The sequence below is a fragment of the Elephas maximus genome, chromosome 1, assembly GCF_024166365.1.
Source record: "Elephas maximus indicus isolate mEleMax1 chromosome 1, mEleMax1 primary haplotype, whole genome shotgun sequence".
NCBI classification, from domain to species: Eukaryota; Metazoa; Chordata; class Mammalia; order Proboscidea; family Elephantidae; genus Elephas; species Elephas maximus.
In genome coordinates, this window is record NC_064819.1 from 81,212,584 (window position 1) to 81,226,833 (window position 14,250).

The 14,250-nt window shown below is 40.5% G+C and overlaps 1 non-coding gene across 1 annotated transcript; it reads left to right on the plus strand.

The window, feature by feature from the left end:
* Positions 1 to 13,265: 13,265 nt before the first annotated feature.
* On the plus strand, positions 13,266 to 13,337 carry TRNAA-AGC (transfer RNA alanine (anticodon AGC)). The gene has a single exon. It is a non-coding gene; the product is annotated as a tRNA-Ala (tRNA).
* Positions 13,338 to 14,250: the final 913 nt, after the last annotated feature.

Consider the following 14,250-nt stretch of genomic DNA (forward strand, 5'->3'; position numbering starts at 1 on the left):
GCTCCAAACAGTGCTGAGAAAACTAACGGAATTTCAAATGAAATGATCGAGCCTGTTCTTTTTCTCTTCTTTCAGTCCTTCTTTTTCTGTCTTGCTCTTCAATGACACTGCAAAAGGGAACAGAGGATTAGTGAGCAGGTTAAAGTGCTGGGGGGCTTCTTGCTTCCATTTGAGGAAATTCTGAAGAAGCCAATTTTGTTTTCTGTATTTCCTTCCTTCTTCCTTGTGCTGACACAGGCATCGTGGTTGGTGAGGAGATACATGGAGTATAAAGAGGGAAATATTTCAAGGCAATCCATCGGATAATGTGCTTAATACCTATGAGTACCCAAAATGTATATTAAAAAGCAAAAAAAAAAAAAGAACTGTAAGGAATTGTAAAAAGCAGGTACGTGTAAATGATTTCAGACGTTCTCAAGGAAAGGACAGTCTGCTATTGAGCCACACCTCTCTCACGGAAGAAACCTCATGAAGACCTTTCTTGAAATATTATCCACATTTCTAAGCATTTTTGGCAGATCTAATAGCTGACCAGAAAGAAAATCCACTGTTTCAAATTTCACTATTTCTAAAGCCCTTAACTACACCAGGAAATAAGTAAAGAGATTGAAGACCAAAAAACACATTCTGCTCCTAGGACATTCCACCCCATTTTCCCACTCCAAGTAAACTGCCTTGCCCATTTTTTTCTGCAGCCACCAAGAAAGATGTATGATGGAACTTCCTCTTGTGTTTTCAACTTCTCTCTCTACCCACTTTTTCTTTTTTTCTCTTCTTGCAAAGTTTTTCAAGCCCCCTTCTCCTTACGAAGAGGGGATTAACCACAGTCTAGGAGAAGATATTTCAATACTTACATTTGACAGAAGACCCTTACGTAGAATAGATGAAGAACGGTTATGAAACGCTAAGAAAAAAAGGCTGAAACTCAAAGAGAAAGAGAGAAGACTAAACATACACTTCACTAAAGAATATACTTAAAGCAAATTAACAAACATAATGAAATAATACTACCTTTATTTTTTATTTTTTTTTTACCAAAATTGCTTTAGTTAAATAGCTGAGGTTATCAAGTGTCTCTGATGATACAGAACTGAAACTTTCATACATTGCTGATGAGATTGTCAACTGGTACATCTGCTCAAAGACACCATTTGGAAATACTGTCTCAAACAAATATGTATAGAATCTACAACCCAGAGAGTCCACAGCGGCAATTAGACCTGCGGAAAATGCATGCTTATTGCCCTTGAAAGACATGTACAAGAACATTCATAGCAGCGTTAGCCATTTCAAATGTGTACCAGCAGTAAAAAAATGAAAAAAGTCTGATGTCCAGTATTCATACAATGCAATATGACAGAGCACTAAGAAATACTGCTACTAGAAAAAGTATGGATGCATCTAATAAAAAACATATTGAGTGAAAGAATCCATACTCAAATGAGCACATACTTTTTGATTTCCTTTCTTATATTTCAAAGCACAGGAAAAACTAATCTATGCTAGTAGGAGTCAGAAGATTGGAATTGATTGGGATGAGGTACAAGGGAGCTCCTGGGAGCTGAAAATTTCTTTATCTTCATCTGGATGTTGGCTCCATGGTGAGTGTGCGTGTGTGTGTATATATATATATATAATTCATAAAACTGAAAATTAAGTTTTATGCATTTCACTTGACGTGAATCTAGCCTCAATTTAAATAGAAAAGAGGAGGAAGAAGGATTTCCTTGAGTATCTTATCACTTGCAAAAAACAAACAAACAAAAAAACCCAAACCCATTGCAATTGAGTAAATTCCAACTCATAGTGATGCTCTGGGACAGAGTAGAACTGCTTCATAGGGTTTCCAAGGAGCAGCTGGTAGATTTGAACAACCAACCTTTTGGATAGCAGCTGACCTTTTAATCACTGCACCACCAGGGCTCCACCTCCAGTACATCTTATGTCCACATTGTTGTTGCTGTTAGGTGCAGTCAGGATGATTCTGACTCATGGTGATCCCATTAGTCCTGTTCAAATTGTGGTCTCCAGACTGGTGCCTGTCTAGGAACTGTTTTCTACTTTACTTTGAGCGTTAGAAACTTACGTATCAATTTGATGTAGCGGTACAATTGAATTCAGTTATTAAGTAAGGTAGAAAAAAATTGGTATGTAAATCGCAACAGTTAGGTAGGTTCATATCTAATGTCCTTTAGTCAAATGTTTGTCTTAGTATATACTACAGTATGTAGGGTACCTTTCTATGCGTAAAAAACATTAAACACTTCCAGATACACTAAAATATCTTTAACATAATTATACAGTAATAATAATATATGTTGATGCAAATTCCAAATTTGCACCTGTTTGTTGTTTTGAAACATTGTAGGTACCCCCAATTTTCATATAATAGGCTTTACAAAGGATGGTCCACTACCACAACTTGTATGTAAGTTGGAGTTTTGTAAACTGGGGTTGCTTGTAATTAGAAAATTGTCCCTGAAGTATATCTAGACCTCACCTCTGTTCATTTTGAGTGGGACCATGTTGAACTAGGTCACACTGCCTGTATTCGTCCCTCAGCTGCTCGTCTTAATAGCTCAGGGAACTTTGGCGAATTGCTTTAGCTTTCTGGGCCTCAATTTCCAATATATAAAATGGAAATAGTAATAAGCCTATGTAATAGAGTTGATGGGGGGACTGGATGAGTAAATATACATAAAATGGTTTAGAAAGGTATCTGGCACATAAATAAGCATTAAAGTTCATTATCATTGTTGTTGATGATAGTTGCCAAGGAGTCCATTCCAACTCATGGTAAGTCCATGTAGTACAGTGTAGAACTGCTCCATGGGATTTTCTTGGCTGCAAACTTTGTGAAAGCAGATCGCCAGTTCAGTGCAAACCAAATGTACCACCTAGGGATCTCATTTTTATCATTATTCTTATTCTTCTTATTTTTGAACAATCATTTTGTGCCAAGCACTTAATTCTTTGAAAAACACTGAATATTATCTAAAATCTAAAGACAAAAGTTCCAAGCATTAAAACAAAACAAGTGATTTATACTAGCAAATAAACAAAATCTGTTCTTTTTCCTAAATTAAGAGATGACATATGGAACATTCACACTTCAGATATAAAATTACAAATCTAGTGTATATTCCACTCATCTAATTCTTTCACAGTAGTACATGATCTTAGTACCCCTTCAGCTCCTTTATTTTCCACTTTCTTTTTACAGCCACTGCACCCAACCTCCCAAGGGTTTATCCCCCTGCGACCTTCTCCAGTGAATTGTCCTTGGTTACACCTAGTAGATTATGCCACCACTCCATTCCTAGCAGCAGCCGATGACTGACTGGAGGAGGTGGAAAATGCAAAAGCTCAAACCCGTTGATGCAAGGATAACTCTGCTATGTGATGTATACCCCAGGGCCCCTTTCACACAGAACAAACAAAAAGCCTAAACCCATTGCCAATGAGTCGATCCCAACTCATAATGACATGGATCAGGCCTAATCCAGACTTTACCTAAGAACATATTATTGCGTGGCTACTTTCCTTTCCCATCCTGAAGATGACTTGCTCAATAAATCACATACCCCTCAATCTCTGTCTCACACTCCTAATAGTCATCAGACCGAAAACAGGCTGATGAAAGTACTTGGCTGTTAACACATGCTACCTTTATGAAAATGAAAGGATGACTCCGATGGCAGAACCAACAAACCACAGAACATTAATTCCAGCCTTGAAAGCTAATGTTTTTTGCCTGGCTAGATTTAGACATTTCTTGGGACCAATGACTCCTTTCTTTTCTTTCAATTTCATCCATTTTTAATTGGAATGTCTTTAACTGTAATCTTATACCTGTCCCACCTCTGTATTCTTGGGAGCAGACAACTTGTTTCTTGAATTTCACAGATAGAGGGAACTTGTATCTCAGGATGCATTATACCCAGAGCCTCACCTATACCTAATTTAGGGAATTTAAATGAAAAATTTGGGACTTTTGAGCTGATGAGATTTAAGACTTTGAGTTAGTACTATAATGGATTAAGATTTGGAGGGATATTGGGACAAAGTGCATGTTTTTGCATGTGGGAAAGGTGTGAATGTTTGGAGACCAGAGGGCAGATGTGGTAGGTGTAATAATGCCTCAGTGAAGATTTCCATGTCGTAATATCCAAAAACTGTGATATGTTAGCTTACACTGCAAAAGGGCCTTTGCAGATTTGATTAAGTTAAGGATATTGCCATGGAAAAATCAATCTGGATTTCTTAGGTGAACCCAATATAATCACAGGTCCCTTGTAAGAAGATGAGGGCCAGAGTCAGAAAAGGAAATGAGACCACAGAAGCAGAGGTTACAGTGATCCATCCATGAGCCAAGGAATGTTGGTGGCCTCTAGAAGCCATAAAAGTCAAGGAATGAATTTTCCACCAGAGTCTTCAGAACGAATGCATCTCTGCCATTACCTTCAGTTTATACCCAAAGGACCAGGAACCAATTACCCAATAAACATGGTAAGCGTGTGCTTACGGCATCAACAAAACGGGCACCAGTTTCCAAAGCAAAGACCCATAGATGACAAGCAGACAGGACACAAGGAAATGCAAGCACCCTGGTGGAAGTGAACAGGCAGGGTACTCAATGAAATTGATGCCCTTTTATAAACTTTGAACAGTTACAATTATATTTTCCTTTTCATTTTAGGCAGATTGTGTATAGCCTCATATTTAGTTCTCTCTTGTACATCACATAGAAACATGCCAGCAGCAGGGTAATCATGTGACTTATGATGCTCCAAGGCCAGGAGAATGGCTCAGGGAGCACAGCAGGCCCTATTTCAGGCCCAGGGAAATCAACTGCTAATGAAGCTGGCTGGGGCAGAGGGAGGAGGGTTCAGATAGTTAGGGAGAGTTCTTTCAAAAGGAGGAGCTGTTAGATCCACCTGCAAATTAGACAAAATCACTTGTCTTGTGCAGAGAGCACTGTTTTATCTCAGATTCCAGAGGCATGTGTAGCTTGTGTGTACTGGATGGGTCCCCACTGAGATTGCTGCAGAGGGCTAGGGCTGTGTCCTGCGCTTGCCTTCTTTTGCTGAAGCTTCTGTGTCCTAAACACCACAGCCAGCTCTGCTGCAAACACACCACAGGGTCAGGGGTGGGGCATTTTTCTTGCCTTCTTTCACCATAGCGGCCGTGTCTCCGAAAACTTCCGTCAGTCCTGCTGCAGTCACGCCAAGGAATCGGAGCTGAGGCTCTGACGCCAGCTAGGCAACTCCTGACTGCTTCTGCACAGTCTCCCCTTCCCCCTCACTCAGTCTGACTTCTTAACTTTGCATTGGATGCTCAGGGTTCCTAACTTGTCATATATATAATGGATTCACTTGTTTTGGGGGGTCTTTGTTGTAAGAGGGATCACTGGAAGTGTCTGAATACTCTGCCATCTTGGCCCCTCATCCTGACTCATTTTCTTTGTTTTAGAATATGGGGAATATCCTTTTTGTAGAAAAGTAGTTAGTAAAAATTTAAGTACACTATATCCACTAAAATTTTTATAATCCAGTTCATCTCATTCTGCTAAAATGGCTTGTGTCACTTTTATGTTCAGTCTCTAATATTACAGTCGCGTTTAAAAAGGAACTACACCATGGATAGCTAAGACACACATGTATGTATATACGCACATGTTTACATATAACTCACATGTGCTTTTGGTATACCCGAGTAAGCAGAGGAGGGTAAACCACAGATTGTTAGTGTTTAGGGTCCTCACATGCCTTAATCTGACCCTGTACAGAACTCATTTCAGAATTCTGACCTCCAGAACTGTAAGATAACAAATTTGTGGATTTTTTAAGCCACTAAGTTTCTGGTAATTTGGTATAGTAGCAATAGCTAACTAATATAGAGTTTGGCATTAGGTTGTACTGTAGTCAGTGTATTGAAAAGATGTCTTATTAGCAAGGGAGAGGGATAAAGTTCTTGATGAATTCCTTTTCACTATTTGTGCAGGTCCATTTAAAATCGCATCACATGAAATCGATTGAGAGTTAGTTGTGCAATCTATGTTTCATACTCAAAACTTGATCAGTGGAATAATTTCCCCTACTACCAGGTTTTTTGGTTTTTCAAGTGAGTGTATGTAGAAGAGACAAAAAATCTGTGTGCCCTCCCTAAGGCTTGAACTCAGCACCTTCAGCTTATGAGACTGATTAGCTGCCTAATGCACTAAGGCAGTTACACAAACAACTTTTAGCAAAGCTCTCAAGTCACAGAATTTCAAACCTCAGTGAAATTTCTGAGGCATTAGGTTTTTATATGCTATACATCTCCATGCCCCAAAAGGAACTGAAGCTATGTCATACATAAGTTTGCTGTTGCTCTGAATTTGTCACAATAACCTTGAACTATATTATTTCAGGATTTTATCCTTAAGTAAATAAATATACAACAGAGTGAACTTTCCCACTCCACTTTAAACATCACTTCCTGCTGGGTTACATCCAGCAAGTTACTTAACAACTCTGTGCCTCGATTCTCCATCAGGCAAATGGAGATCATAGTAAAAGTACCTATCTTCTGAGGCAGTTAGGAAGACAATAAATGAATGACAATAAATGTAAGGAGAGTGCATGGCACATAATAAGTTTCTGATAAATTTTAGTTGTTATTTATTGTTTTGGAGAACTGGCTTGTAAACCTGTTCTAGGAGAAGAATAACAAGTTGGAAAACATTCTTTTTCCTTGCAAACATTAGGATTTAAAAGGTGCCCTCATGTGTGGTAGCATGGCCAAGCGGTCTAATGTGCTGGATTTGGGCTCCAGTCTCTGCGGGGATGTGGGTTCGAATCCCACAGCTGCCATTTCTACTAGAAATGGAATCAACGTACGGACGGAATGTGCAGAGGTCTTTTGGAATAGTTTCCTGACGCTGGTAACTTAAAGGAAGTATTTTTCTTCCCAATACTATGTCAGAGTCCTCATGGCACAGTGCTTAAAGTGACCGACTGAATCGATGGCAGCGTGTTTAGTTTTTGGTTAAGACCAATTACAGAGTTATAAGGAAAATCAGACTATTATCATTTCTGTTTATTCTTTATACCTAAGAATAGTATTTGAGAAATGTCGAGGGTGTTCTTCCCTTTTGGTTTTCTAACTCCAGGTCTTTGTGCATGTCATAATAGTTTACTTTGTCTTCTCCAGCTGCCCTTTGAAATCTTCTGTTTAGCTCTTTTATTTCATCGTTTCTTCCTTTCTGTTTAGCTACTCTATGTTCAAGAGCAAGTTTCATAGTCTCTTCTGACATCCATTTTGGTCTTTTTCTTGTCTTTATAATGGCCTCTTGCTCTCTTCATGTATGATGTCCTTGATGTTGTTCCATAACTCATCTTGTCTTTAGTCATTACAGTTCAATGTGTTAAATCTATTCTTGAGTTAGTCTCCAAATTCAGGTGGAAAATACTCAAGGTCATACTTTGTCCCTCCTGGACTTTTTCTAGTTTACTTCAGCTTCAAGTTGAACTTGCATAGGAACAATTGATGCTCTGTTCTGCAGTTAGCCCATGACCTTGTTCTGAATGATGATACTGAGCGATTCCATCGTCTCTTTACACAGATGTAGTTGATTTGATTCCTGTGTATTCCGCCTGGTGAGATCCACGTGTATAGTCACCATCTATATTGCTGAAAAAATGCGTTTGCCTTGAAGAAGTCATTCGTCTTGGAAAATTCTATCATGTGATCTCCAGGATCCTTTATATTACCAAGGCCATATTTTCCAACTATGAATCCTTCTTGTTTGTTTCCAACTTTTGCATTCCAATCATCAGTCATTATCAATGCATCCTGATTTTTCTATTTCAGACTGCAGAAGATGGTAAAAATCTTCAATTTCTTTATCTTTTGCCTTAATGGTTGGTGTGTAAATAGTCATATTTATTGTTCTTCCTTTTTGTGTATGGATATTATCTTATTACTGACAGCATTGTACTCAGGATAGATCTTGAAATATTCTTTCTGTTGATGAAAGAAATGCCATTCCTCTTCAGTTTATCATTCCCGGCATAGTAGACCATATGTTTGTCTGATTCAAAATGGGCAATGAAATATCAGATATGGAATGTTAATAATTACAGCATTAATGTATGGGCAAGATACATATTATGACAAATCATACAGTGGAATTCTTGGCTGCCAAGCAAAGAAGGAAGAAGCTCTTTCTGCGTTTATTTGAAAATCACTACAACATCAATGAAGTGAAAAAACCCAAGATGCAGTGGAATGTGTTTGGAATTTCCTTATTTGTATAAAAAGTGGAGGAAATAACATCCCTGAGAGCATAAGCAAGAAACTATGCTTGCTGTGCGGGGAGGAACTAGATGACTGGGAAGGTTGTGGGAGTGTCAGAGATGAAATTACGGAATTTTCCAGTGGTAACAACTTTGGTTTTCGGTCCCTCAAGTAGGAGTGCTGGATTACTGAGTTTCACCTCTTTTGCTGTCTCTTTATGATACCCGGATATCATAAAGTGTCAAGACAGCGAAGAATAAAATCTGTTAGAGAGCGCGTATCTTGTGGGTCCTCACCTCTCCCAGGTGGTTTGGGCGGGGTTCCTGGGTTTCCCTTCTCATGCCCCTTCCTTTTCCCCAAAACTCATTCCCTCAGGCGTTTCAGTCACCCCATTTCCTAGGGGCCTGGGACACTGCTGCTTCACCACCTCGACACCCACTGGCCTTATACAATCCCATACAGGACCTTCTGGGGCCCAGAGCTGCTTTCAGGTTCACTGCCAGTAGGCTGGGCCCTCTGAGGGTCCAGGGTGGGGAGGAGGGATGATGCAACAAGGGGAAGGGACAGACTTGGTCTGGGTTAGAAAGGAGTAGGCACTACTTTCTTTGTGAATGGATGACCTACTGCGCTTGAAACCAGGCCTTGGGTGAGTAGAGAGCACAATATGGTTCACTGGAGCCATAAGGCTCTTCACCTTAGGAGGCCTGTGCCTGGATCAGGGAGCCGGTGTGGCCAGCTGGCCCCACGCGGCCTCCCCCTTCCCCCGAGAAGCTCTACACCTCTCATTGTATGATTAGGGTCCTTACATCCGTTGACATTTTGGAATTTTAAAGGAAGAGAGGATTTTAAGAGAGGCTCCCCAGCTGAATTCGACTGTGCCAGCCTTTTCCTCTCCTTTCCCTTCCCTCCCCTCCAAATATTTGCTGTGAGTGCAAGTGATACATACTTGGCTGTCTGAGTCTCTTAATGGAGTTCCTTTTCTAGAGACCCTCACTTAGGGCACTGCAACGAAGAATCTAAATTACCCATGTTGAGTCCTAGTAACCACTACGTTTGTTTTTAGAAACCTTCATCTCATTTGGAAGGATTGGGCTGCCTTGACTTTTACTGACCCTGTGTGTGCAGTGTAGAAGTGCTCCATAGCATTTTCAAGGAGCAGAATACCAGGCCTGTTTTGTGAGGCACCAATCTTTTGGCTAGTAATTGAGCCCTTAACCCTTTTCCCTTTGTCTGCTCTCCTTGCTCAATTCGGATTCTTTTTGAGCAAAGGGCGGGAAGATAAGAGTCAAGAAGCCTATGGTAAATGTCAGGATGAGTTTCTCTAAGAGGAAGCTGAATGTATAGGCTTCTAAGAGAAATCACTAGGGTAAAATCAGTATAATGCCTGAAAAGGGACTTGAACCTAGGATCCTCAGATTAAAATCTGGTGCTTTACTGACTGAACCACTCAGGCTCCTTCTCATAGTTTTTCCTGTGTACTTAATGCAGGTTTTATGTAGGCCAATTGGTTTTATGTTTCATGTCCTGATACGCAAATAACTTCCCTGTAATTTTCCTGCTTGCCAAGAAGATTGTGTTTCAAACAGATATTATAATCGTTTGAAGAATTTCCCTTCCTTCTATCTTGTCTTCTGTCTCTTTAGACTTTCAGAAACAGGCTTGGTCACCTAGCCAAAGCACTGCTGACTTTCAGATCACATTGCTACAGCCGGAAGGAATCATTTTTGCCAAGAGGCCCTTTGTTTCTTTTTTACCCACATGCATCTGTTTTTCTCAAAGCAACACTCATGCTACTCTTCTTTGTATCCCTCTGCATCATCTTGTACATTTTTCTTAGAGCTTTGGGAGGCAGAGGAGAAAGGAGTTGAAGGAGAGAAAAATTAAAGGCTGGTGAGAATGTTCCTTAACAGTGGGCAAGCAAAGGTAAATGGATTTAATCTTCTGCATCTGTATGCTTGCTTTTCTTCATGATGCAACTTCTCCATCATCTCTAAGCTGCTTTTCATTTCATTTCTCTTCATTTTCTATCTCCTCCTTCTATTCTTCCTCCTGCTTCTCCCCCTCCTTCTCTTCTGCCCCCTTTTTCTCTTCCTCCTTCAGGTCTTCATGTCATGAATACTGTTTGCTGCTCACATCCAAAGGAAATCGATAATTACCTTGATGGTTTATTGTACATTAGCACATACCATCAAAAATATGATCTAAGAAAGTTTTTGAATTTTCTCCTAAACCTGGAGAAATACTGTGCAAGGAATCTGGAAACACATGGAGAAAGTTTGGAGTGAAGGAAAGATTAACCTCTCTGGGGAGGAATGACAGGGCAGGGAATGGGAAAAAACAATTGTTTATTTCTTCCAAATAACTCGGAACTTCCAAGAAACTAAGACTATGTGAAAACTGAGAGAATTTGTGATTACTTTAAAAATTTGTGCAGTACTCATCTCTCCTACCCTACCAATGTACAAATCAGAGTTGGAGGTGGGTCACACAAAATTGCCTTGTATTGTTTCGTGGATTAAGCCACTAGGGAATGACATTTGGGCGATGTAATTTGGTATTAGTTAGCATTTCAATGAGACAAATATCCCACCAAGCTATTTTGGCCCTCTTCTCTCCATTTGTAGTAGCTTGGAAATCATCAACCTACACATCACACATAAGGACCTCTCTCCCACGGAGGTTAGGGACACACTACCTGATCCCACCTCTTTATCATTCTAGTCTCAGGAATCACTGCGGTTACCAAAAAATAATGGGAATTTGCACCTTAAATTTATACGTATCCTAAATAAATGAAGTCTCATATCAAAGTCTTTCTCTCCCCTTTCCAGTCATATACAATGCCCCCAAAGAAAAAGAAAATTACCTAACAAGCAGTAGAGTCCACTCTTCCTTTCCCAAAGCGAAAGCACTTAGCATCTTCACAATCCAGAGACTTGAGGATCTTCCTAAAAATTTCCAGATTTAAGTTGCATCATCAGCCTTGAACTGTCAACACCATGCCATCTTCTTCATTCCTTAAGTCACTAATTTCCTCATCTATTTGACAGTAGGACTGAGGATAAAGTTGCTGCACACATTGAATGAGTAAAGTTTCAAATGGTACTACAAATCTGACTTTCCACAATTGAAATCTTGCTCTTCAGAGTTCCATTAAGAAAAGAGAGTATGCGAGTACTAAAATGCACTGTAAATATTCCTAGAGCTATTCCAGGAGAAAGCTAGGCTCAGTAGCCTTTTGTTTATGAGTTAGAAAGAAGTATGGGAAAACTGAAAGTATCTACATCAGAACAGGGTAGTGAGTCCTAGATCCTCAGTCTAGAGGCATGGTGCACTGAGTTGTCCAGGTGTTTGATGGGTTCAGTAAAAGTCTGTTTAAACCAAAAATGCTTTGTCACTGCTTGACCTTTTTTTCTCATTCTTTTCTTGAATATTTAGCTCAAACACACTAAAACTAAAAGGCTGCAAATACAAGATACTCCAGCCGAAAGCCATCAGGGGATTCTGCTTCTAAGCCCCAGGCCGCTTTCCTGGCACTTGGGATCAGGACAATGCTGCCTCCTTGTGGCTTTTTCCAAAGCCTCCAATACCAACAAGGGCTGTTCCAGAAACACAGAGCCACACAAACGCTTTCCAAAATGCTCAGCGATGGGAAGAGCAGTGAGGAGCTCTCAGTCACAAAATTTTGGGGAAAACCAGTCTTATCTGTTTGTGGGACATATGCTTTGAAAGCACTTACTTTAGCTTCTCTTTTCCCGAGGGCCTGGAGAAAGAATAGTAAAGATGGAGCTTGGTCCCCTTCTACCTGTGTTCCAGTCCATGTTCTATAACTTCCTAGAGACCCTTCCTCAAACCCTATTCTTCTTCTCCCTGCCATCTACTCCTCTGCTGCTGCTTCTCTCCTCCACTCAGTGTCCGCCTTTCTCCCAGCTATAAACCCTGCCACTCTCTCATATTCACTCCCTTCCTGGAGCCCACTCCTTCTCGCATTCCAGTTCCCAGAGAGGTGTCTTTGTGGTATAGTAGTAACTTAACCTGTAGATTCCAGGCACTCATCCCTTCCATCCACGAAGATCTGGAATTTCTCCTTCATACCTGGGTTACAGTCTCACCACATCAGGAATTTTCTGACTTCTCTGGGATTAGGGAAAGTTAATAAAGAGCAAATTCGTTTTGAAGGTTGTACCCTGCACATTAAGTGCTTCTCTTGTGCTTTCCTCATTAAGGAAGTAATTTTGGTGTAAAAGAGACATTTTAACCATAGAAGAGTACATCTTTCTCCTCTCTTCTACCTTCCACCTCTTCAAAACCAGACCTAGAGCATCACGGAGTCAAAGCTAAGTTTCCAAATCCAGGTGCTGGACGCAGGTGTTTGTAGGAGCATGACTGTACTTGTCACTCTTCGTTTCAGCCTAAGCAACCCGTTGCTGTCTAGCAGATCCCGACCCCATAATGTTTCCAAGGAGTGACCTCGGAACTTTTGGGTAGCAGGCATAACTCCTAGCCACTGTGCCACCAGGGACCTGTTTCCATCAAATACTTTGAATTAATTAACATCTAGCCTTACCTCCTCACCTGGATTTTCATTCCTTCTTAGAACTCATCTTCGTATTCCTGTGCACTATCTTTTGTGTCTTTCTGCAAGCTTCATAGGCACAGAAGAAGGACTTTTCAAGAAGACATCAGAAGACTTAACCAAACGTTCAATCCTGCTACTCTCCCTCGTGGTGGACTAGAACTGACACTCAGGCAATTGGCTAAAAGTAGTCCTTGAAAAAGCCAATGACTGCTGGGAGATCTCAGAGTCATTAGGTCCGGAATGTGTTTTTTTCCTTCTCCTGGCATAGTTCTGAGGCAGGATCCAATCTAGGAACACAAGATTTGAACATAATGGATGTTTACTCGTGGAAAGTTATGTTTTAAAAGGCCTGTAGGCTATGCTAAGATTCAGTATCATGGATCATTCTCATAACTTTATTTAAAATGGGGGTGTAGCTCAGTGGTACAGCATGTGCTTAGCATGCTTGAGGCCCTGGGTTCAATTCCCAGCACCTCCATGTACCCTTTTTCTTTCCTCACAGCTGAATATTGGCAAATTTCTTTCATTCTTTCCCTATTTTTCTCTTTGTGAATATCTTTACCTGTGTTTTTCCTACTCATAGAAAGGATAAATCGTTTGATAGTTACTCACATGGACCATAGTTCTGGACACTCCTTGAGCCTCCCAACTTGATTGCTTAAGCAGAATGAAGTCAGGAGGAACTGAAATAAAAGAAGGTGCTCACTCAGGGCCTGCTGACGGTGAAGCAACAACATTCCACCACTTCATAGACAGCCTAGTCTCCTTTACTACAATTTCTCCTTATTATTAACAAGTAGGGAAGAAAAGACAGATGGAAAGAGAGAGGGGTAAGTGACTGTTGGGCAACTCCCTCTTGGGTCTTGTCCTTTTTCCCACTCACCTGTGCCTGTGCCAATGGACAGATTGCAGGTTCAGGAGAAAAGTTGCCGTCTGATTTTCTTTTTCCCATTCCTCTTACCCTTCCATGCCCACCTACATAATCTTGGTCAGCAAAAAGCAAGTGCAATCACCAGTCATGGAGACCTGTGATGCCCACCACAGAGATCTGTGATCCTAGCTCTTTGTTAATGGTGAAGAAGTGTTTGGATGCTATCCACAGGTAAGGCATTTCTCAGGAATCCCTGAGTCTTCCAGCATCCACAGTTGATAAAATTCTTTCCAGAAATGGAAAGAGCTGCTAAGCTTTCTTAAAGCCAGATATGTCTTGGGCAAAAAGAGCTGCATCTTTCTATGTGAAAAATACCCTTACTCCCTTTTCCTTAGAAGGAAGGGAATTTTCTGACTTTCTACATTGTAGAGAGAGCACAGGAGACACAGGCAACCCTGGTAGTCTCAAACATCTTGGGCCATCCAAATTCAATACATCCTAAAGACCTAGTTTAAAACCT